This window comes from Schistocerca serialis, chromosome 4 (genome assembly GCF_023864345.2).
Source record: "Schistocerca serialis cubense isolate TAMUIC-IGC-003099 chromosome 4, iqSchSeri2.2, whole genome shotgun sequence".
NCBI classification, from domain to species: domain Eukaryota; kingdom Metazoa; phylum Arthropoda; class Insecta; order Orthoptera; family Acrididae; genus Schistocerca; species Schistocerca serialis.
This window is the reverse complement of record NC_064641.1, coordinates 381,769,663-381,796,395: the sequence shown is the minus strand read 5'-3', so window position 1 is coordinate 381,796,395 and position 26,733 is coordinate 381,769,663. Positions and strand designations below refer to the sequence as shown.

The following is a 26,733-nucleotide window of genomic DNA, read 5'->3' as shown; positions in this document are numbered from 1 at the left end:
ACGGATAAACGAACAAGCGGCGGTACTGTTTTCAAGCAGTCCAACCGGCGGAAATCTTAGCTACTGGGATGTTCTGTGAGCAGGCTGTCGTGAAAAACCCATAGTCCTCAGTGGTTCGCCACTAACTGACTACATGCTGATGTGCAGGAGGTTTATTATCTCTGAGACTTGGACAGGCCTTCACGACATTACAAAAAAGGCCTCTACATATAATTTAAAATTATGTACATGGCAACAGAATATCAAAATTCACAAATTTATATTCATGTATGTTATTATTACTACTACTACTACAGTGTTAAATATAAGATCAGTTGCTATAAAGAACAGTATGTTTCATGCACCTGTTCAAAGCATAGAGTGCCGTGATCACAGACAATTTTCATCTGCATGATTACTCTGCTGTTCACACTTGAGTGATAGGAGGAGATTCACAGAACCATTTTCAGGCTGCCCCCCCCCCCCCCTCTCCTTTGCACTCCTGAATAGCACGTAGGAAAAACTGACAGCTAAATCTACACTCGTGCGTGATCTGATTTCTCTTATTTTAACACTACGCTCGTTTCTCCCTACGTAGGAGGGACTCAACAAAACGTTTTACTATTCGCAGAAGTGAGTTGGTGACTGTAATTTAGTGAAAAGATCTCGCCGCAGCGAAATATGCTTTTGTTTCAGTGATTGTCATCCCAACTCGCTTATCATATCCGTGACACTATCCTCTATTTTTCGGGATCGTACAGAACTAGCTGCCCTTCTCTGAACTTTCTCGATGTTCTCCGCCAATCCTGTCTAGTAAGGGTCCTATATATCGCGTAGCACTCCTTCTGAAGAACAGACAAGGGTAAAGCTACGTTGCATGTACTGAGTATTCTGCCACTAAAATGCAGTCGTTGGCTAGCCTTCCACAGAACGTTTTCTGTGATGGGTCCGTTTAAGTCGCTAGCAGTTGTAATCCCTAGGTATTTAGTTGAACCGACGCGACTTCAAGTTGTGTGATTCATCATGCAATCAAAACTAAATGGAATTTTTTTAGAATTATTGTGGAGGACCTCACAATTTTTGTTATTATTAGTCGGTAGTCACTTTCCACACCACGCAAATCATTTAACAATTCGTTTTGATGTTCTGATGACATTACTAGACTGTAAACGACAGTATCATATGCAAACAGTCTAAACAGGCTATGAAGGTTGCCTCCTTATTTCTTGGGAATAAAGCGCCAGTCGTCTTTCGCAAGAGCGATATTTCCTGAAACCGTTCTGATTATATGTCAATAGAGCATTTTATTCTAGTTATTTATTAATGTTGGAACACGGTATACGTCCCAGAATTCAGTTAGAAATCAGTCGTACCGTACAAAAAAGCATCAGACACTGCAGCATTCACTATAGTATCTCAGGAGTTTGCCGTGGATTTTTAGTCGCTGCGACTTCCGACAATCAATCAAATCTGGTCTTCACACGATCTTAATAGTGATTGTCCAGAGCTTACGTGTGGTTATTAAGCTTCTCATGGAACAGGACAAGCAAGAAAAAACCAGAGACAGAACTCAGCATGTCAGACTGATCCCTAAGATCAATAGTACGAATGATACAGTTTACACCTTAATAATCCTATATCGTGTAACAAAGTTCTCTAAGATCACACACGCTTTAATTTTCGACAGATGCCGATACTAACAAACATAAGACGGACAGAAGCTTTCATGGTGCAAAGGTGCACTGATTCTCGCAACCATCAAAAATGGACTAACAACACTATACACTGGATGCGAGAAGCTAGTAAATGGAAAAGCGTACAGCTCCGATGAGCTACGCTGGCGAACAGAAATATCCTGTAATACTTTTTGACGGAGATGGAGAAATATGTTTAATTCAGTCCAGATATTGGCCCACAACTTGATGATAAGCGTCATGCTTAAGCGATTTCTTCCTTTGCTGTCAGATTCTCGTGATGAAAAATTCTCCAGCTGTCACGATTTTAACAGACTACGTCGTGTTCTCGCAACGTAACAACCTCGGTCACAGGACAGGCAAACACTCGCGCGTCCAGGAATTCCCTGGCAGTCCTCGCCCTCGCATATTTCTGTCGCCTTCTCTACCGACTTTCGACAAACCATGGTGAACGCCATAAAGAAATAAGCCAAAACGGGCGCAGCTCCAATTGAAAGCCATCCAAAAGCGTTGTTCTGAGTACAAGCAGAGCTTCAAGGGAGAACGCATCCGCCTCGTGGGGAGAGCTCAGGAGATCTTAGCACACACACTCTTTGCCCTGGACGTAGCGAAAATTAACCGTTATTAGTACGCTCTAATAATATACACATATATTATCTAGCATTAGTAATTACTCCGGTAACCCATTTGAATTCGTAGACTCAATAACTGTAGCTTTCCTACACAATATGCAAAATCTTAGGAGAGCAGATACAGTTCATTTCGAGGCTCTCGTTGTTTGGGGATATATATAAACGAGGGTTGTAACTTAAATAGTGGCAACTATTTATTCACTACCGATACAAAAAGTTAAGTGTTTGCACCTGTTACTGTCCTTCAAAGTAGTCACCAGCGTTGTGTAGAACCAGTTGCCAGCGATGTGGAAGGCGTAGTATACCGTTAGCAGAGCCCGTTCTGTTGACGGTGCGAATGGAGCGGTCTAAAGTTACGGTGATTCTCGTGTATGACTGTGATGGTGTTATCCTAACGCATTAGTTCCTCCACGGCAGACCGTCAGTGCGCAGTATTACTGTTCGTTTTTGGAGCATCACCTGCGACCAGCCTTGCGAACGAAGCGGCGACACTTCCTGCGCAACCCACCCATCATTTTGCACGACAATGCACGGGCACACACAGCGCACGCTGTGACTACTCTGTTCCGTCGATGGGACTGGGAAGTACTGTACCAGCCACCATACGCCCCGGATTTAAGTCCTTGTGACTTTGATTTGATTCAGAAGATGAAGGAACCACTTCGTGGCATTCGCTTCAGAACTGTTCCAGAGATTCGACAGGCAGCAGACCGCTCCATTCGCCCCATCAACAGAACAGTCTTTGCTAACGGTATACTAAGCCTTCCACATCGCTGGCAACGGGTTCCACAGAACGCTGGAGACTACTTTGAAGGACAGTTACGGGTGCGAACACGTAACTCTTTTGTATCGGTTGTGAATAAATAGTGCCACTATTTAAAATTCAACCGTCGTATATAACCCCAAAAATGGTGAGTCTACGAATCCAAATGGGTTACTGGAGTAATTACTAATATTAGATAATTTATATATTTTACAAACAGGGCAGACACGTAAACTCTTGTTTCTAAGAAAAACAATTGACCAAAAAGTTGACTAATGCTGCAAAAACAACAATGTACACAGGAAACTTGCACTACAATTTTAATGGGTTAGTATCGTTGTCGGCGTCCACAGTAAACGAGCATTCGTATATCCTGGATGCAAGCAATCATTTCATGCATCCATATGCGATAACTACCATCAAACTGCACGCAGAAGGATAAATCATATATATGTCACCTGTTTGTGGGTTTTCCACCTTTTTTCGTGTTTTAATTCTACACATGTTTTGTTCAGAGGCAAAGAGGAGCAACTTGATGGGCGTAAAAAACATACTAAAAACCGACCGGCTATACTTCGACGCGCAGATCCCAAAGAGTTTGGACCATGTTCTTGAGCAGTAATTTAGGCATTGAGCTTCCACAAGCAGGTCCAGGTTACTTCCAGCTGTGCTTGAAATCTGAAAGTGGCCATAGAATAGTTGAACACACAGAACTGAACCCTCAAAAACTACATTATTTTAAAAATTTCTCTCCAAATATACGAAATTGAGAGCGTTTTGTCATTGTAGATCATGGCCGCAGTGGAAAAACCATTATCATGCAGGAAGAACTAATAACACGATGCATATATGCAGACTGAATCGACGAATGAAAACTTGTACCAAGGCCGGGATTTGAACATGTCTCCTGCTCACTAGGCAGATGCGCTAACCACAATGCCACCCAGGCACAGTGGCTTTGCACAACTGCAGGGACTACCCTAGTATGCCTCCCTCCTCAGTCCAAATTTCCATATGTTCAAGTTTAAGAGAAAAGTCAAGTGTACTGAGGCGTGAATGGGAATTTGGATTGAGGAGGAATGCGTAGTAGGGTAATTCGTGCAGTTGTGCAAAGCCACTGTGCCTGGGTGGCATTGTGGTTAGCGCATCTGCCTAGTGAGCAGGAGACATGTTCAAATCCCGGCCTTGGTACAAGTTTTCATTCGTCAATTCAGTCTGAATATGTACTTAATAGTTATAAGGCGATTTTAAAGGTAGTAATGAAGTCCTGCGAACCACATTCCATATTTACATGGAATAGACAAAATTCTAACGATCCGCATATTATATTAGCAAATTCGGTAAGCATCCATCATGTACGAAGGACCGTATCCGTTTGGCCTTCCGTGCAGCAACGAAAATTTTAGAAAAGTATTTGGTGCTTCTGATGTGATATTTCTATACGAGAGTAAATGTTATTTCATAGCTATAATGTACCTACCGAGTAGCACAGCAAGAGGACGAAGTTCGGAAGTAAGAGTGCACATGATGCATCTTGAAGAAAAACTAATGTGGTAAAGATGGTATTTGCTTGTTCATGACAAAGGGAAATGAAATGAATACTACCCAGAAGAAAGGAGAAAAAAAAGAAGTCGACGTTCGGAACTCTCCAGCACGTCGGTCGAAAATTTGTGCAAGCTATTTTGTGTTACGTCTCAGAATTCTTATACCTGTTGTTATACAACAACTTTTAGATCGCCGGCTGTCAAGACAGAGTGGTGCGACATATGCGGATCGCAACTATGTGTAGAAACAACGATCGTTAATGGGCGTGATACACTGCTCGTTTACATTGTGGCTGTTTAGGCGATTTTTTGCAACCTTTCCATGTAAATGTCAAGCTTAAAATGGCTCTGAGCACTATGGGACTTAGCTTCTGAGGTCATCAATCCCCTAGAACTTAGAACTACTTAAACCTAATTAACCTAAGGACATCACACACATCCATGCCCGAGGCAGGATTCGAACCTGCGACCGTAGCAGTCACGCGGTTCCGGACTGCGCGCCTAGAACCGCTAGACCACCGCGGCCGGCGCAAGGAGGACATCAAAAGCAGACTCGCTATGGCAAAAAAGGCATTTCTGGCCAAGAGAAGTCTACTAATATCAAATACCGGCCTTACTTTGAGGAAGAAATTTCTGAAGATGTACGTCTGGAGTACAGCTTTGTATGGTAGTGAAACATGGACTGTGGGAAAACCGGAACAGAAGAGAATCGAAGCATTTGAGATGTGGTGCTATACACGAATCTTGAAAATTAGGTGGACTGATAAGGTAAGGAATGAGGAGGTTCTATGCAGAATCGGAGAGGAAAGAAATATGTGGAAAACAGTGATAAGGAGAAGGGACAGGATGATAGGACATCTGCTAAGACATGAGGGAATGACTTCCATGGTGCTAGAGGGAGCTGTAGAGGGCAAAAACTGTAGAGGAAGACAGAGATTGGAATACGTCAAGCAAATAATTGAGGACGTAGGTTGCAAGTGCTACTCTGAGATGAAGAGGTTAGCACAGGAAAGGAATTCGTGGCGAGCCGTATCAAACCAGTCAGTAGACTGATGACAAAAAAAAAAAAAAAAAAAAAAAAAAAAACAAAAAAAACAAAAACAAAAAAAAAAAACAAAAAAAAAATTTCTCCATCACTATCTACCCTTTATAACATTCAGTATTCTTCTGCAGCATTTCCATTCTCATCTCGTTAGAAGATTTTTATGGTAAGATCCTATGGGACCAAACTGCTGAGGTCATCGGTCCTTAAGCTTACACACTACTTAATCTAACTTAAACTAACTTACGTTCAGAACAACACACACACACCCACGCCCGAGGCAGGATTCGAAACTCCGACGGTGGGAGCCTCGCGAACCGTGACAATAACAAAACTCATCTACCACATTTATTGCCTCTTTCCCTTATCTAATTTCCTCAGCATCGCCTAGGTAATTCGACTACATTCCATTACCCTTTTTTGCTTTTGTTGATGTTTTATCTTATAACACATTCCAAGACATTGCCCATTCTGTTCAACTTATCTTCCAAGTTCTTTGTCATGTCATCCGCAAACGTCAATTTTTTAATTTCTGCACCGTGAACTATAACTGTCATTTATATTTGGCATTGGTTTCCTTCCTAGCTAGAATAACAGGTCGGAAAGGCTGCAACTTTGCCTCACCGCCCTTCTCTAATGCCGCCTCCCTCCACTGACTGCCAAGTAAATAGCACTGCTTCGTTTTTGCTGCATTCGCTTAGGTATTGTTGGCAAACATGTTAACTGGATGCCTACTGAGCGATAGATAGTGGAGGTGCCTAGTAAAACTGCAATGCAGCTGCTACTTCCAAACAACAGACAGTTCTTCCCTGTGCTGAACGAGTGGATGGAGTGAGGGAGGGGGGAAGGGGGGAGGGAGGGAGGGAGAGAGAGAGCTGAACGGGTGGGGGGAGAGGTGTGGCGGGGGAGGGAGGGAGGGAGAGACGGAGGGGGAGAGAGAGAGAGAGAGAGAGAGAGAGAGAGAGAGAGAGAGAGAGAGAGAGAGAGAGAGAGAGAGAGACCTTTAGAGTTTTAAGTACCCTTCCAACAGCTCTCGTCTGACGCTTCGTAACTTTGCTTGCTTACATACGTGAAGATACAGTGGAGGAACCTTAAGAACTTCAGAAATACGCCAAAAAATGTGTACACATCCTAGAAACAAGTGAGAAAAAATATCTGTGGCCGAATACGATAACAGATGCTCAGAATGGAGAGGAAATTAAAAAGTAAAATAACTTACTGAGCCAAAATAGCTAACTGTGTATCGAAAGAGTTTACAGTTAGGAAGAGATTGTGAATATCGTTCTATTTATCTTACTTTGTTTCAGAGATATATATATATTGATAAGCTCTTTAAAAACTAGAAGAGGAAATCTCAAAAGAAATTGTCTGCTAGTAGGGATGAGAATTGCATAGTCAACTGTTTGTGTGTGAGCAACAGTCGAGGATGACGAAGTTGTAAGCTACATGTTTAGAAAATTAACGGAGGATTAAGAGGAGCAGATTATGAAGCCAAAGTTGGAAAGACGCAGAATATGGTTACAGTAGCGGAAAGCTGTAACGTGGAAAGCAAACAGGGAATTATTTAAAAAGAACGCAATCTCATATACGACTTGAGCGTCACATTGGCAGCTTATAAGTAGAATGAATATTCAAGAGGTACAGAACAAAATAATGAAAGTAATGGCCATAAATAAGCAACTATAAAGCTGGAGGGAAGCGATTGTACAAGTGTTTTGTGGAGAGAACTGTTACACTGTCGATATGTGATCACTGACAAATAAAATGAAACGAAGGTTTCACACAATGGAAATGATGTTTGGAGAAGGTGGTATAAAATCACAATAACGGATAGAGTAAAGACCTTATGCGAACGTCAGAAACAGATTGAACAACAGTAATGGTATGGCCAAACGTGGCGTATGAATGAAGTGTAGTCATGGAGACACCCAGAAAGATGGGAAAAGATGTACACGAAGGACGGACTGGAATGCAACAATTGTGGAGGTTATGCAGGAAAGATAGCAGACAGAAGATATTTGGAGAGGTAAAGAGGTTTGGAGATTTTATACGAACACTCATTTAAACAGCAAGAGAGGCGTTAAAAACTCCAAAAGAGAGAACGAGAATTTGTCATTTTAATGCTCAAGTTATACTGAAGTATGAAGACTCATTTCGCCGGCTGGAGTGGCCGTGCGGTTCTAGGCGCTTCAGTTCGCAACCGCGCGACTGCTACGGTCGCAGGTTCGAATCCTGCCTCGGGCATGGATGTGTGTGATGTTCTTAGGTTGGTTAGGTTTAAGTAGTTCTAAGTTCTAGGGGACTGATGACCTCAGAAGTTAATTCCCATAGCGCTCAGAGCCATTTGAACCATTTTTTTGAAGACTCATTTCAAGAGGAAATAAGGAAATTGAAAATATGGTAACATTTATTAAGGCATGAAAAAACACAGGAGAAAAAGTCTGAGAACATATTAAAAGAATGAAACCAACCGAATTAATTAGTAATTAGCCAGGTTGCGGAATTATACACACGTGGCAATAAAGATAATCTAGGCGCTCAGTCCGGAGCCGCGCGACTGCTACGGTCGCAGGTTCGAATCCTGCCTCGGGCATGGATGTGTGTGCTGTCCTTAGGTTAGTTAGGTTTAAGTAGTTCTAAGTTCTAGGGGAATGATGACCATAGATGTTAAGTCCCATAGTGCTCAGAGCCATTTTTTGAATAAAGATAAAATTTAAACAGCAACATGGATCGGTGCACCAAAACATGTCAAGAAGGAAGCAAGAACAACACAAACTGATATAACAGATAGAAGAAATTTTAGGCAGAAAATTCACGACTGGTCTATTGGCCTGGCGGCAAAAATGGTTCAAATGGCTCTGAGCACTATGGGACTCAACTGCTGAGGTCATTAGTCCCCTAGAACTTAGAACTAGTTAAACCTAACTAACCTAAGGACATCACAAACATCCATGCCCGAGGCAGGATTCGAACCTGCGACCGTAGCGGCCTTGCGGTTCCAGACTGCAGCGCCTTTAACCGCACGGCCACTTCGGCCGGCCCTGGCGGCAAAACCCGAAGAGAGTGGAACTATTTGGTCTGACGATAGGAAAGAATGAAAGTAATATGGACACACAGCAAAGCTAAATAAAATCCTGAAAATGCCTTCTGCTGTACATCGCGTGTTTCAGTATGGCTCAGAAATGTGAATAATGTATATAACTTATTACGTTTATGTTATAAATAAAAAAAAGAATGTCGTCTGCAATTTATCTACATGCCAAACTTAACGGAAGCAGCAACTGAGGCAGAATGCAACAAATATTAACATCGTGCCGTTGGCAGAAGCAAATGACGCCTAGGCGATCCCGCGCGCTGCAGGAAGCGAGCTAACGGCTGAGGGCGGCGACAGCGCGAGCTCTCGGGCCCGCAGCGCCACTAAGCCGCGCCGGGTATCGCCTCTCTGCCGCTGCCGCTGCCGTTACCGCTAGCGATTTCCGCCACGCGGTCGCCCACACGTTTAGTGCGAGCAGCCGCTGGGCTTCCGGCGAACGACTGGTTGCCAGAGCCGGCACTATCACCGCCTGCCTCTGCTGCACTGCACTCAAATAGAGCCGCTCTTAGCGGAAGCAATGACGGTCGGATTTCACCGGTCACCACGCCACACCGCCGCGTACAATGACGTGAACAACAGGCGACTGTTTTTCCTCGAGAATACGCGAACAAGATTAAAAATTCTCGAAGTAGCACAGAGACGGGCGGCGGCAACAGAGATTTTTTTTTCTTTTTTTTTTGCGGCACTTCACTTAGATTAGTGTCACCTTGATCTAAGGAACAATGTCGTTCACTCAAACAGATAAAACTGAAAACCATGCCGTCATCATTTTTTTTCCTATTAACTGTTTAACGCCATGAACTTCATACACAATTGGTGAAGGTTTATAAAGGAGTCGGGTCCTTCATTTTAAATACGCTGTAAGGAACGACATTCTGAGGAGAAATGTGGTCGTATTTCTCTTCAGTAGCCGGCCCTGGTGGCGGAGCGGTTCTATACGCTTCAGTCCGGAACCACGTGACAGCTACGGTCGCACGTTCGAATCCTGCCCCGGGCATGACTGTGTGTGATGTCCTTAGGTTAGTCAGGTTTAAGTAGTTCTAAGTTCTAGGGGACTGATGACCTCTATGTAAAGTCCCACAGTGCTCAGAGCAATTTGAACCATTTTTCTCTTGAATACGATTCGCCTCAAGGACGTCCCAAAGCCAACCACGCGTGAAAACATCGCAAATATGCGTAGAATAGTATTGGACAATCCGCACTTGAATACATTTGAAATAACTGAAGCCATACGCATATTGGAAAAAAGGAGCACGGCATGGTAAATTCATTATGTCCATTCAAATCTTTATGCAATAAGAAAAGGGAAGGACTTGAGATAACAGTTACTGAGGTAATAGTTCATGGAACGTCAATCGTCTTCACGAGACACGACAACGCGTGACTTAATTTTTCTCAAATACAAAAAAAAAAAGAAAACGCGTTTCGAAAACGTTTTAAGATCAATGCAGAAGTAACAGCTGCGTATAAGGATACCCGAAAATCTTTTTAAAAACCAGAAAGTAAATAAGTCTACAAACGTAAAATATATGCACTACAACACATTACAGCAAACATTGGCCTCAGTACTATCAATGTAACTTGAACCCAATTACAATAATTGGCGTACTTGCTTCCGAAGATTTCACAATAGATGGAAGCACTAACACAAAAAGTGCACAAAATCTGTCAGAAATCCTCGTCAGGTCACAGATAAAGAGTAGAGCATACACCTGCATCCGTAGCCGAAACCGCTAGCGCTCGTCTTGAAGGTAAGCCGGTTCGAATCCTGATAGCAGATGAAATTTTGACTGCCAGTGTTTGGCCGGCTAGGGGAGGAGAGGCGATGGCGTTAAGCTTCTGATCATCAGCCTTTGCGCCAATGTCCTGGGTTAAATTCCAAACCTCTCCGCAGCGTCTCATTAAATGAACGAATGTGACACTTTTGATGATGGTAAGTCTTTCTTGTATGGCGAAGTTAAGCTCGGTGGTCCTCTATGTGCTATTCGAGAGTAGTAGTCTCTGTGTCGTCACAGAGTTTTCACCCTCTCCCTACTCTCATCCTCATATGAACGTAACACTTCACTATATACGTATCCACCACGGTCACCTACACTCGGCGACCACAAATATGATACAACTCTCACATATCCGCAAAAAGCAGCGGCCAAAGTGCGCGAAGGACGGACAACTCTTCCCTCTTCCGACAAGAGGCTGAGCCCACCCCGTGGGGCGTAAGAGCCAACAATGCCATACATTTACGTTCTTTTAACAGGATATATTCACAATATTTAGAGCCAGGTTCAGACGAGATCACAAGCAGATGCCAAGATAATGAGCCTGAAGGGAATGGGTGAACAAAAACGAATAGTACATAAAATTTTGTTTCTAAAACTTGAGTCAGCTCCTAAAATTTTAATCGAGCTCTTTCAGACAGTGTGCTTCTACGGGTAAAGTTGAGAGGTGTGCGGTTATCGCTACCAGTAACTCATCGACGAGACAAACTTAAGCCGTAACGTTGTTAACAGCAAAGTCGATAGGAAACAGCGGTATCTACGTAGCATAAAATCTTCGGCAGGAGAAGGTCGTAAAAGACTGTCCACACATTCATAAAAAAAATAAGCTATTACTGGACGTTCAGGTAATGGTATCAGCTGAGTGCCGCTTGAGAGAGGCCAAAAATCTAATTCGTCAAATCTCTCAAGGTGCTGTCGTTTAACATCGCCATGAACGATGCTGAGTAGACTGCCGGGAACGCGCTTACGTGGCCGCTGAAGTAATCAGATGATGTCATTATTATTATGCGGTAATACAAAGACAACAGTGGTGGCGCGGCGCCTGTAGAAAACGTTACGCAACAAACTTCAGCTCCGCTACTGCGAATCGGCATCACACAGACTGATAGCACATTTTACTGAAAAATATCGTAACTGCGGAAAGAAATGCCCATTGGATAAAGCAGATGAAGTAATTTTTCTAGGAGAATCAAATCTGTGAGAAAGACAATTGTCTTTCCAGCCTCTGAAATAATGAGCACATTTTCGATAATGTTTGCAAAAGTACCTAACGTATCTGCCAAATGAGTACAAGGCGATACGAACTACCAACATCGACTAGGAAAGGAAAAGAAAGATAAAAAACGTGAGTTTTAATCAAGTAAGACAATTAAATTTCCTTGATTCTATGTCCACGTGTTATTCTTTTGTTCTTCAGTCCGAAAATTGATTTGGTGCAACTTTCCACGCTGCCTACACTGTACATCCTTCCACCATCTCTACCTAACTACTGCAATCTACAACTCTTTGAATCTGGTTACTGTAGTCAAGCTATAGTCAGTTCTACAATTTTTACTCATCACACTTTCTTCCATTACCAAAGTGGCAATTCCTTGATGCCTCAGTTCGTGGCCTGTCTACCTACCTCTTTTATAGTCAAGTTAACCCATAAATTTGTTTCCTCCCAAATTCGATTCAGTATCTCCGTATTAGCGTTCCGATCTACCCATCTGAGCTTCAGTATTCTTCTACACTACTGGCCATAAAATTGCTACAGCACGAAGATGACGTGCTACAGACGGGAAATTTAATCGACAGGAAGAAAAAGCTGTGACATGCAAATGATTACCTTTTCACAGCAGTCACACAAGATTGGCGCCGGTGGCGACACCTACAACGTGCTGACATGAGGAAAGTTTCCAACCGATTTCTCATACACAAACAGCAGAAGACCGGCGTTGCTGGTGAAACGTTGTTGTGATGCCTCGTGTAAGGAGGAGAAATACGTACCATCACGCTTCCGACTTTGATAAAGGTCGGATTGTAGCCTATAGCGATTGCGGTTTATCGTATCGCGACATTGCTGCTCGCGTTGGTCGAGATCCAATGACTGTTAGCAGAATATGAAATCAGTGGGTTCAGGAGGGTAATACGGAACGCCGTGCTGGACCCCAATGACCTCGTATCACTAGCAGTCGAGATGACAGGCATCTTATCCGCATGGCTGTAACGGATCGTGCACCGGCGTCTCGATCCCTGAGTCAACAGATGGGGACGTTCGCAAGACAACCACCATCTGCACGAACATGGCTGCATTTACCCTTGATGCTGCATCACAGACAGGAGCGTCTGCGATGGTGTACTCAACGACGAACCTGGGTGCACGAATGGCAAAACGTCATTTTTTCGGATGAATCCAAGTTCTGTTTACAGCATCATGATGGTCGCATCCGTGTTTGGCGACATCGCGGTGAACGCACATTGGAAGCGTGTATTCGTCATCGCCATACTGGCGTATCACCCGGCGTGATGGTATGGGGTGCCATTGGTTACTCGTCTCGGTCACCTCTTGTTCGCATTGACGGCACTTTGAACAGTGGACATTACATTTCAGATGTGTTACGACCCGTGGCTCTACCTTTCATTCGATCCCTACGAAACCCTACATTTCAGCAGGATAATGCACGATCGCATGTTGCCGGTCCTGTACGGGCCTTTCTGGATACAGAAAATGTTCGACTGCTGCCATGGCCAGCACATTCTCCAGATCTCTCACCAATTGAAAACGTCTGGTCAATGGGGGCCGAGCAACTGGCTCGTCACAATACGCCAGTCACTACTCTTGATGAACTGTGGTATCGTGTTGAAGCTGCATGGGCAGCTATACCTGTACACGCCATCCAAGCTCTGTTTGACTCAATGCCCAGGCGTATCAAAGTCGTTATTACGGCCAGAGGTGGTTGTTCTGGGTACTGATTTCTCAGGGTCTATGCACCCAAATTGCGTGAAAATGTAATCACATGTCAGTTCTAGTATAATATATTTGTCCAATGAATACCCGTTTATCATCTGCATTTATTCTTGGTGTAGCAATTTTAATGGCCAGTTGTGTATATTACCATAACCCTCGTTTTACTGTTGCTGATGTCAGCACACCTCTTTTCAAGACACTGTCAGTTCCGTTCAACAGCTGCTCCAAAAGTCTTTTGTCCTTCTAACAATCAAAATACCGTCGACAAACTCCAAAGATTGTATTCACCTCCCCCCCCCCCCCTCCCCCTTCCCTTAACTTAAGTTTCGTTTCCGAAGTTTTCTTTGGTCTCCTGCAGAGCCTGCTCAATTACCGATTGAGTAACATCGGGGATAGTCTACATTCCCCATTTCTTAATTATGGGTTCTCTTTCATGTCCTTCGTGCCTTCTAATATCAGTTTCTGAACAAACTGTGTATAACCTTCGACTAATTGTATTTGTGACCACATATGCCCACCTACTGGAGTCAGTCTGATAAGAATATTTTCTATTTGGCATCATCATTAACGGAAAATGTTTAAGTAATCACCGTTATTACTATCATCCATTTCTTGCTAAAGAAAAATAAATTATTGACGTACGGCTCCCAGCCTGATGCAAGTCACTCATTCTGTCATTGCTTGTTCGCTGTGCTGCTAATTTCCTCAAGCTGCTGCAAATCAGACCTTCCTACCCAAGAGTAGGTCATCAGGGATCGACCCTGTAACTTGGTGGGCAGCGACGCTAACGATTAAACCTCGATCGCCGCCTCCTCTGACGGTGATCAGGAGGTGCGACGTTACCCAGACGCGACGGCCACGCAACAGGGAGCACGTGCAGAGCGCGGGCACACGGCCGCGGGCCGAGTGTGCGGGGGCGTCATCTGGACCAACCGGGCAGCCAATCGTGCGGCCCGTATTGATTGCCGCCGGGGGCGGAAGGAGCGGCCCGCAGCGGGCGGCCGACAGCCGCGACCTGGCGACCCACCGGCACCGATCCGGACAACGCGCCGGCGCCTCCAGAGTCTCCGGCTCAGCGGTCCTCTGAGCGGGCGTAATGCGAACCAAATGGAACCACCCAAGCAAACAAGCGCCACGTCGCCAGCTGTTTTGTAACAGCACACCATACTTTTCATTCCTCACGACTCTGCTAATATGGAATGACAGTGAGTAACTCCGCACATAACCTATGCCGATACGTTCAAGCTGTTGTTATATAGTCTGGAACCGCGCGGCCGCTACGGTCGCAGGTTCGAATCCTGCCTCGGGCATGGATGTGTGTGATGTCCTTACGTTAGTTAGGTTTAAGTAGTTCTAAGTTCTAGGGGACTGATGACCTTAGAAGTTAAGTCCCATAGTGCTCAGAGCCATTTGAGCCATTTTTTGTTGTTGTTATATACAGCCGACTGGTGCCTGATATAATGTGGGTCCTACTACATTACTGCTGTCTACATTACATTTTAGTCTGCAGTCGGTTTAAGTGTACTCGGTCACCAGGAATAAATAAAAATGTCAAAAAATGTAACCAATATCCAGTTTAAGGATTACTGAATTTATCAGCGAACGTCCTAGATTCGGAGACATCATTATCCTTAGAGAAATTAATTGTAATGTCATTTATACGGTGCTTATATATTTGTAGCAGAATCGCTAGTACTAATCTTGTAAGTACGAAGGACATTCAATAAGTAACCCAACACTTTTTTCCTCGGCCAATTTCAGTTGAAAAAAAAATGCGGAATTTGTTGTGGGGCATCGTTAGAACATTCCTGCTACAGCCCCTTTAGTTTCATGAAACTCCGATAGGTGGCGGCGCAATATGTAGCCTTCAAAACGGCGTCTGTAACGGAGGTATGTTCCAAGCAGAGAGTTATCACTGAGTTTCTTTTGGTGGAAAACCAGAGCATTACAGATATTCATAGGCGCTTGAAGAACGTCTACAGAGGCCTGGCAGTGAACAAAAGCACGGTGAGTCCTTGAGGGAGGCGTTTGTCATCATCGCAACAAGATCGAGCAAATCTGTCAGATCTTCCGCGCGCCGGCGGGGCAGCACACAGCTCTCCCTCCTGCCATGCTGGAACGTGCGGACACTCTCATTCGATGTGATCAACGGATCACAATCAAACACCTCGCTGCCCAACTGTACGTCTCTGTTGGACAGGACCTCACAAAATTTCACTGGACTGTTCTTTCTCATCCACCCTACAGCCCGGATCTCGCACCATCCGACTCCATCTGTTTGGCCCAATGAAGGATGCACTTCGCGGGAAGCAGTACGTGGATGAGTAGAAGTTATTGATCGAGCAAGACATTAGCTCCGACGTAAACCAGGAGAGTTGTACCATGCGGCCATATAGGCTCTGCCAGTAAAGTGGCGTAAGGCCATCCCAATGAACGGTGATTATGCTGAAAGATAGGGTTTCGTAGCCAAAATAGTGGCAAATAATATGCTATATTGGAATCCTCAATAAAGTCAACCTTCAGAGAAAAAGCGGTGTTGCTTTACTTATTGAGCACCCCTCGTACAATGACGAGCCAAAAAATTATGGCCACTGCTCGCTGCAAGACTGAATTCCGCCTGGTAGCGTTGCCTGCACATGGCGTGATAAGAAAAATTTATAAGCGGAACAAAAGACGAATCACTGTCATATGATACAGGCTCCAAGTGGTGAAACACACTGACGTAAGCTGAGGATCTCCAAAACGGCAAAGCTAGTCTGCGCGCTGCTGTCGTGAGCAACTATGGGGAGTGGTTGACGAAGTGTTGGACGTCCACGCCTAATCATCAACGTAGATGTCGGAGGCTTCCCGGCACTGTAAAGCAGGATAAGGCAGCGATCTGTGACAGATCTGATGATAGAGCACAATGCTGGTGCATGATCAAGTGGTTCGGAGACAATCGTTCAGCGCAAACTGATTAACGTCGGCCTCCGCAGCAGATGACCCATACGTGTCCCCTACGTTAAACCAATGATATCGTCAATTGTACTGTAGTGGGTACGGGATCGTCGAGACTGGACCGTTTATCATTGGAAATGTGTCGCCTGGTCGGACGAATCAAGTCGGTAGCCGTGTCTGGATACTGTATCATCTAGGCATACTGTATGATCTAGGCGAACGGCTGCTCGAAACATACACTTCGCCACATAGGCTGGTGGGGGCAGATTTATGCTACGGGGGCATTCAACTGGGCTTCTGCGGGACCTGCGGTAGTAATATTGGGCACCATTACAGCTGTGGACTACGTGCAGATTACTGCGGACCCCCTGCGTCTCTTCAAGCTTGATGTCTTCCTTCACGGCGACAGCATCTTCCAGCTGCATAAGTGTCCGCGTCACTAGGTAAGAATCTTGCTACAGTCATTTGAGGAGCATTACAGTGAACTCATGTTTATGTGTTAGCCAGAAAATTCGCCTGATACATAGTCGATGAAACCCATATGGAACGCCGTCGGGTTCCAGCCCTGCACCCACAAACCAGCGGCCAGTATTTACGGTAGTGCGTGACCTGTGCGTAGACGTATGGTACATTCCCCGGCAAGCTAACAGGGCTTGAACTCGAGTCATGCACAATTGCTGCTCTACTGTGTTCCAAATGTAAGCTGAACCAACACGCTATTACGAGTGGTCATAATGTTTTGGTTCACTGGCGTATCAATGCTACTCCGTCTCGCTGATTCCCTTACACTATGAATCCTTAATTTCAAAATGGATCAAATGGCTCTAAGCACTATGGGACTTAGCATCTGAGGTCATCAGTCCCCTAGACTTAGAACTACTTAAACCTAACTAACCTAAGAACACCACACACATCCATGCCCGAGGCAGGATTCGAACCTGCCACTGTAGCAGCAGCAGCGCGGTTCTGGACTGAAGTGCCTAGAACCGCTCGGCCACATCGGCCGGCCCTTAATTTCAGATACCGCTTTATCTTCAACTTAACTCAAACAAATGTAGGCAGCAGGCTTGAAAGTGGGTTAATGAATGTATTTTACCGAATAATAAAAGAAGTTAATGGAACTGCATCTGTGAATGAGTAATGAAAACCACTTCAGCTCTATTTTTACACACTTATTGTGTCACGACCAGTTTTTTTTTAACATCTTCAGGTTGCTGAGTTGTGCTGAAGTGAAAACATAGATGGTCTGATTGGCGTAAGTAATGTTAAAGGCCACATTCAAGAACACTGAATGTAAACATTCTACAGACCGCTTGGCGGGAGTTGGTGAGCCGATATGGCATGCTGCGAACAGTCGACCACAATATTATTGCACCTAGGAGTGAGTGTGCTTCGGTCGGCATATCGTGAGTTTTTATCGTGATATTTCACCAGGAGACGCTGAACCACTTGACAATAGATGCACAACTGTGGTGAAATCATTCACGATGCGATGCGTTTTCCTTAGTCATCACTGTACTTGTGCACTGTATATAACGTCACCGCGTGTTACGATGACGACCACGGGAGGCCAAGTGCAGTAATACCGTGGTCGGGTAGCACACTGCCTAGACGGGGCCGCTCCTCGTCAGAGGTAAACATGTAAACGTAGTACTTGGCCTCTGTGGAGTCCATGCCGTATCGGCTCGCTATATTTCAGGCAAGTGGTCGGCAGAATGTTAACGATCAGCGTTCTTGGATAGTTAACCACTCGACCGTGCTTAACGAACAGAGTTCGGGTTGCCTGGCGGAGCCGCGCTGCGTGCTCGACACACGGCGCTCGGGTCTGCCGAGGCTCTACAAAGTGTGTTCAGAGTTTTACACCAGCCGCAACGGTCCACTTGATATTTTCATATTCGTTTTTGACGATAGGTTGCTAACATCAATAATTAATGAGACAAACAAATATGCCGAATAGGTTGTAGGGTCACATGTCGGTACACCGAAACAACGACTGACTGTGCACGGATGGTTGCCAACCAAAAATGAGATTTCTATTCGTCGTTCGCGATGTTATTCCTACAAGGCATAGTTCAGAAACGCAATTCTGAAATGTATTATGAAATTCTTGAAGCCTCTGTTTTACGAGAAGCATTGTGTATGTGTTCACTCCTCCAGAAAAAAAAAAACTTCGTGAGACAGTCAAAATAAGTCAATTCTAACCTGCTTATTTTCTTGGCACACATTCTTGCTGCCAAAAGCTTCGAACTGTTGACAACTTACAATCACAACAATCACTTGATTTGAGGAATGAGCACCGAATCGTGGCATAATACGCAACACTGCAAGAAAGCGCCGCGAGGCACGGGAATAATTTCACGGGTAGAAACCGGTAGCGGCGCAGCCCAGGCACAGAGAAAACATTACAAATGACAACTACACCATCTATGTCTTGATTTCAGCACAATTCAGCAACTTGAAGATGTTCAAAGAAACGAAAGCAGTCGTAACACAAAATGTGTAAAAATACAGCAGAGGTGGTTTTAATTCATCATGAATGTCAGCTGTGGGCTCAACATGATAAAAAACTGCATCTATCAATTCATTGTACAGTTCCTGTTCGAATTAGCATCAAACACTTCCAATCGGCGCTGCATGACGATGAGGTTGTAACGAGTAGCTGTGATACGAGAGTGAAAGGTAAGGGCAGGGAGTTTGGCAGCTTTCAATCAAAATTTCCATCTAGCCAAAACTGCTACAGCATATACAGCGATCTATGAACCTTGGTATTGGGATTCAATAAGCGTGAAGGATCTCAACAACAAACATCGTTGTTAGGGACTGTGTCGACGGTGCGGTAATCACGTCACGTAGCGAAATCGCATGCTAGTATATTCTACATCTACATCTACATGGATACTCTGCAAATCACATTTAAGTGTCTGGAGAAACTGAAAGAGGTCGTTTAAGCATAACGGAAAGAGGAGGAAACAGCACAAAGCAACCATCCTGACATTAGCTTGCTCAGAAGCACAGAAAATTTATACCAGGAACAGGATTTGAGCCCCCTAGTCCCAACAGAAGAAAAGAAATTCGATAGGACGGACACGTCCGTAGATCCGTAGTTCCAAACTCCTAAAACACAGAGCGCTAAGAGAGCAATTCCTAACGAGAATTAAGATGTGTCTCCGCAGCGCATCTCTGGATTTATAATGGCTTCCTTAGGGGTGCGAGGGAGCAAACCAGCCAGCGAATCGCGAAGGACTGGGCGGGAGTAGAAGATGGGGGCGCAGCAGGCGGCGAGCCGCCAGCCTTCAATATTTGCCGTCTCAGATTACCCTGGCGCGCGGGGCCTTCCTCTCAGCCAGAAGCAACGCTATTTTGGCCTCCCAGGCATCAATATACGATATCAAACTCAAAAATTCATTTCACCCTCGAGATGACGTGCCCAAGAGCGTAAACTGTTAAAGACGACCTGCCTGCACCGTAACAGACCACAGCTGTTACCGTCGGTGCCCTATTTAAAGTCCTTTTCGAAGGGACAGAGCGTTAACCTACGATACATAGAGATTTAGCCATATCATTTACCGAGAGATAACAAACTTTTTTCTGAGAACGAGAAAGTGAGTGATGCTGGGAAACCAGCATATTACAAACATGAGGCGTAAGACGAAAGATATCACATTGGTGGATCATTCGCAACAGAGTTTTTTTTTTTTTTTTTTTTTTTAAATGAGTAAAAGCAGGAACCGAACTCGTACCACTACCTGTCATGTGTAGTGTTCTCTGAAGTAAACTAAGCCACTCAAGGTACATCTCATAAAATGATTTACAGGAGCTATCTCAGGATCTGTACAGCCTCTTCTATCAACCTCAAGTATGATTTTCCATATGACTACGAGAGAACAGCACTCCTAGATAAGAGGTATCCACTGTCAAGTAACCTTATTACGACAGCCGAGACCCTTTGTCTCAGTATTCGTCCAGCCCACGTGGGTCGCACTCTAACACATATTGCACGTTGTGATCACAGCAGTAAAAATAACATAAACGCAGGCTACACAGAGGGTTACGAACACCCTTCCTTCACCCGTACCATCCGCAGATAGGACATGGGAAGTGTATAGTGGTACACAATGTCATAATGTAACTCGACAACACACTGTAAGGCTGACGAAGTAAATATTTAGGCAAAGAAAGCTAACATTTGCGCAACTTTTCTCTGAATCCTCAGTCTGTTTCATCCAGCTCGGTAAGGTCCACAACGAAGAATATTCAGTAACAGGCAAGACGAATGAATTTCAAGCGACCTCGTATGCACGCGAATTGCACTCATAATACTCTTCCATGTTACGGAATAATGTGTGAACGCGAGACAATACTGATCCTAAAGATAGTTTTTGACAATGTTGAAATACACTCACTGACAATCGGGAGGTGGCAGACATTTAATACAGCGTGCGAATGATTATTTACAACTTGAATAGAAACCAGACAAGTCAAACTGACGTGAAAGGAAAGCAGTGGCTGAGAAGGGAATGTGACAGGGCTGTAGCCCTTCCCGAAGCTATTCAATCTGTACATTGAGCAAGCAGTAAAAGAAACCAAGGACAAATTTAGAAAGAGAACTGAAGTCAGGGAGAAGAAATGGAATTGCAAGTCTGCCAGGGACGGCATAAGACTTGCAACAGCAGTTGTACTGAATCAATAGTGTCTTGAAAACAGATTACTTCATGAATATCAACAAAAGTAAAATAAGGTTAATGGAATGGAGTCGAATTAAATCAGTTAACGCTGAGGGAATTAGATTAGGAAATAAGACATTTAAAGCAGTAGACTTGTTCCGCTACTTTAGCAAGAAAATAAGTGACGATGGCAGATGATGTGAGGATGTTAACCGCAGAGTAGCAACTACAAATAAAACGTTCCAGGAAAATAGGAATTTGTTAACATGAAAAATACATTCGTAAGAACCTCTGGAGTTTTAGAGGACGACTGCGTGAAAACTGCGAGACATATAAAAAAATAAAACGTATTGATTTGGTGCCTTAGTTCGAGGCGTTCATCATCAGTTGATAAACAGAACAGACGCATATAATAGAGACTTCAGTTATCAATAATTATCAATAACATGTTTTCCTTCATAATTTACAAGAGCCTGCCAACGCTGGGGTAACTTATCGATTCCACGACTGTAGAAATCACGTGGTTTTGAGACGAAGAATTCATCGAGCCATGTTCGACGTATGTTCATCGGCATAGGAGGTTCCTTAAACGTTGTTCCATATAGACCGAAAAAGGTGAAAACTTGAGGGCGCAAGTTCACGTGAATGAAGTGGGTGAGGAATAACTTCCCAACGCAAATCCTACATGGTGTTTTTTGTCAGTCTAACAGAATGTGGGCGTGAGTTATCGTGGAGTAGTGGGCGGGAGTTATCGTGGAGTAGCATCACTTCACGCTGTCTTCCTCGTCGTTGCTCTCGGAGTGCGTCTGCAAGATATCTCAGTTGACAATAAATGTTAGCAGTGACGGTGACATCTCGAAGCAATTGGTAGTGCTCCACACAGACGCTGTTCCACCAGAGGCGTAACATTATCTTTGATGGATGAGCGCAGGTATTCGTAAGGGGAGTTGGTAGTTTGTGTGGTCCAACCATTCCTTTCTTTTCCTTATTTTAGCATAAAGACACCATTTCTCGTCACCAATAACGGTATAGGATACAAATGGTCGATGTTGATGACGAATAAGCACCGATGCACATCGGGTCACCCACACTGATTTTTGTGATTTTTGCTTACAGCAGCCGGTACCCATACACCCGATTCTTGAACCTTCACCATAAAAATGTCGCACGGTGGCGGAATGATTACAGTTCATCACATTTACCGGTTCTCGAGTACGCTGACGTGGATCATTGAGGATTACTGCGTTTAAACGATCGCCATCACATCGCGAATCTTTCCCAGAACGTGAAGAGTCACTAATGTCAAAAGGATCCTCCTTGAAACGAGAAAACCATTTTACTGTCGTGCTTTGCCCAGTGACGTTATCCCCAAACGCGGCGCAGATGTTTCTGGCTGCCTCTGCTGCTGTCACCGCTCTACTGAACTCACACAAAAGAATATGTCGAAATGTTTCGATTTTCTACCGTCCTCGGCGACACTCTCTATATCCAAATGACAAAATAACAATATGTAAACTCAAAGAGCAACAGTGAAATACAAATAACAAATTACAATCGATAAATAAACCCATAGCAACCGGAATACCAACATGCAAAAGAAAAAAAAGCTACAAACTTACGCACGAACCTCATAGTTGCAACACGAGCAAACGTGTCAAAACATCAAGACAAATCATCTGCTCCACATTTAGCATCGAATTAATTTGCACCTGCAGACAGGAAAACCCATGAACAGATTTCCAAAATGGGCTGCTGTCGTTGCGACTCGCCGGGCGGCAGGTGGTGTTATTCAATTAGTTGCACGCACGTACTGACGTTTGCCGCATTACAAATAGTTGCCGAATTGAACATCGGTCACTTGAGTTAATAACATATAGAGATGATCTATCCAGTAGTATGAGCAGTTTTCGAACTGTCGTCTTCTGAAACCCTGGAGACACTTTTAAATAACTCCGTAAATTTAAGTCTTACGAAGTCGTTTCTGTAGATATTTATCTGGAGAGTTATTTTTTTACGAAACTGAAATATGGACGATAAGCATTTTACACAAGAAGGGAATAGATGCTTTCGAAATACGGTGATAAGGAAGGCTGTTAATGATAAGATGCACACATCGAATACCTATGAGAAAGTACTGAATCGAAATGTGAAAAAAGAAATTTGTGGCACAACTCGATTAAAAAAAGAGACCGGTTGATAGAACACATCCTGAAGCATTATGGAATAGTGGGTTTGGTAATGGCAGGAAGTGAAGATGGTGAAAATTTCGAAGGGAGTTCAAGGGATAAATCAGAAGGAGGTTCAAATGGACGTAGATTCCAGTAGCTAAGCAGAGATTGCACAAGATACGGTACCCTGGAGAGCTGCGACAAACCAGTCTTCGGACCGAAGACTATAATAACAATAACAGCAGCACTCTTCCAATGAATATCAGAATACCACATGTTTTCCTCAGAATTATCTGTAGATCTTTCTGAATTTCGCATCAATTCGCTAACGGGGAAATGCTGCAATTTTTGGAAATTTGAGGTAAGGTCTTATGGGACCAAACTGCTGAGGTCATCGGTCCCTAAGCTTACACCTTACTTAATCTATCTTAAACTAACTTACGCTAACGACGACACACATACATACACACACACACACACACACACACACACACACACACATGCCGGAGGTAGGACTCGAACCTCCGACGGAGGGAGCTGCGCGGACCGTGAAAATATGCCTCAGAGCGCGTGGCTGGGATACGGTGCACGTAACGACATTAGAAGTGCTTATGGATTAACGAGTTAGCATTATCTCGTCGCAATATTGTGCGCAGTAAATGTGGCGGAACTGTGTGCAGCAAATAAAGTACTGCCTCCAATAGCATGTGCAAAAAGAGGTATTGGGTACAGTGGTTCTCACTATATGGTGAATCCATCTGATGCACAGCATTGGAATCGTAGACAAGCAGAATGGTACAGCTAACACATCTGCATGACATGAGGACGGGTGACCGTCAGCTTAAAGGCCGACCACAGTCTGTGCGAAGTGGCCTTAGAACAGAATGTCGCACGTAGTGCCATTTGATCGCTGCGAAAAAAAAAGAAAAAAATATATACACAAGATTAAGCATTAACGTCCTGTAGGCGTAGAAGTCAATAGGGACGCTCGGACTGTGAGAGGAAGTTGGCTTTGTCGATTCAGAGGAGCGATTCCGGCATTAAGGGAACCCGTCCGGACATTCAGATGTTTCCGTGATTTTCATAAATCGCTTAACTTCAACGCTTTTTGAAGGGGTGTGGCTGACTTTCTTCATTATCCTTCTTTCTCTAAGTACGTGCACTTCCTGTCTGGTTAAGGTAAGTTTAATTTCGGTCGTAACAGTAATTAATGTTAGTTACTAGAATAAAAAAGACAATAGTGATCGGCTCAAGTGAAGAAATGAAATACAAATTAGCAACTGTTGCGTTCGCTACAGCTACGGTTCATTAGGTGATTATGTTGAAAGTATCTGTTGTGATTATTGCACGTCTCATATTGTGAAAGACGATGATGATGATGATGATGATGATGATGATGATGAAGATACAGCAGTGACAGACCACCGCACATCCGTCTTCAGCAGCATCCGGGAGTGGATTAAAAATGGCTCTGAGCACTATGGGACTTAACATCTATGGTCATCAGTCCCCTAGAACTTAGAACTACTTAAACCTAACTAACCTAGGACAGCACACAACACCCAGTCATCACGAGGCAGAGAAAATCCCTGACCCCGCCGGGAATCGAACCCGGGAACTCGGGCGTGGGAAGCGAGAACGCTACCACACGACCACGAGCTGCGGACGGAGTGGATTAGCCCGCCTGATTGTTGCCGTTGCCGAACATAAGCAAACAAAATAACTGTGCAAACATCGCCAGCGAAATGTCGTTAGCTGCAGCGAAAACCAAACGTAAATGTATTGCCGTGGAAATTTGTCGCTCATTGCAGTGATCAGCTACACGCGATAGAGGTCTGCTTGTAACGATACATCAGCGAAGCTAGTTCGCAGCTCTTTCTTCACATACATTCATAATCTACAACTCACTTCACGGGCTGTGGTGGAACGTACTACGTGCAGCTCGACCATTTCCCCCGTTTCATGATACTCGCGACTGTGGCGCGGGAATAACGATAGACTGTACGTCTCCGTTTGTTTCTGGGACTTAAACAAACTATCCGGAACACTGCGACTCTAGCCGAGATCGAAGTTAATCTTGACAGGCAACAGATAGCCACTGCGGAAATGTCAGTATTTTTAGTCTCAACTTTTGTAAATACTTGGTTCTTTTAAGTAAACCAGGGTGGCATTTGACGGAACCCTGGGCAATCTATAATTTTTTTAAACCAAATCTATCCGTAACTACTGTACAATTATAGTAAAATACCGCTACCGAGTTCCCGTGCAAAAATTCTCTCACAATGCACATGAATCTGAAATAAATGAAATTCTGCTTATAACTTGAACGCATCTAGGTACTTAATATAAGGCATGCAGAGGGAAAACAACAGTTCACTAACAACAACGAAATAAGAGCGTTCTAAGCACGTCTCACTGTAGTAGTTCCACTAATTTGCAAAATCCTCAGAAGTTTGAAGGGCACTTGTAGCTTGTGTACAAACCAGTCCCTCAAGGCTCATTTTCGTCGCAGACTGCAGCTTTTCATTTCTGAGTCGTTAGAGCGAATAAGCACACTTAATGGATTTCTCTCTCCGTCTTTCTATGCACCGCAACTGCTTTCACAGTTTTGCACTACTCTTTTTACCGACCTTCCCTTTTTCCACAAGTGTCCCTACAATTTCCAGCAGACCTTACTAACTCGACGAATGTTGCGTTATTTTGCAGTTACATGCACATACATTTACAAGGAGTACATTACATGTTCTATTTAGTTCGTCAAGGCCCTCTTTTTGCTTTCCTTTTAGTGTTACTAATTGGCTCTGCATTTGAAATTATGGCACATTCATCACATTCATTACCATTTGAAACTAAAAGTGAAACTATGTGTAGTACTGAAATATGGCATCGCTTTTCGGTTAAAGATACAGGGAAAATCCTGAACGATTTGTGGTATAAAACAGCAAAAAAGGTTATTACTCATCACGACTGCTGGCAAATATCGATTTGGTTCGAAATTTAAAATAGATGTAATGCACACTTGTTGGTTACTAGGCATCAAAATGATGGATGCCGGATGTTTCATATAATGGATTAAGACCAGTATTGTGGAGTGAAAATATGTCTTATTCGAAACAGGTGCCAACTGTCCTGATAGCAGCTGACGCGAAGGAAACTCAAGAAGATTCTTTAACAGTATTCGGAAGTTTTTACACTTGAACAAGATTGTACCACAGCTGCCCATCTACCACATCGCGAACTTTCGATTTGGGTATCTTCTGAAGAAATGGTCGATAAATCTACTTTTCGCAATATGAGACCGTTCCTTTTAAGCTTGTTAATATCCATGTCATATGAACCCTTGTATAATATTTTACTTACAATTCAGCATGAGAATAAATTGGCTAATCGATGGGTAACACTTTTGTTCACTCCATACCAAGACTATTTCAAATTCCGAATGATTTCTACCGTCGTTCTGACTGAATGTTGATTTTGGTTCCGTCATTACA

At 43.9% G+C, this 26,733-nt stretch overlaps 1 protein-coding gene across 1 annotated transcript in view; it reads right to left on the bottom strand.

Moving 5' to 3' along the window:
- The window catches only part of LOC126474866 (calmodulin-binding transcription activator 1), a 1,815,894-nt gene that overhangs the window by 1,089,708 nt on the left and 699,453 nt on the right, over positions 1-26,733 (bottom strand). The window lies entirely within an intron of this gene.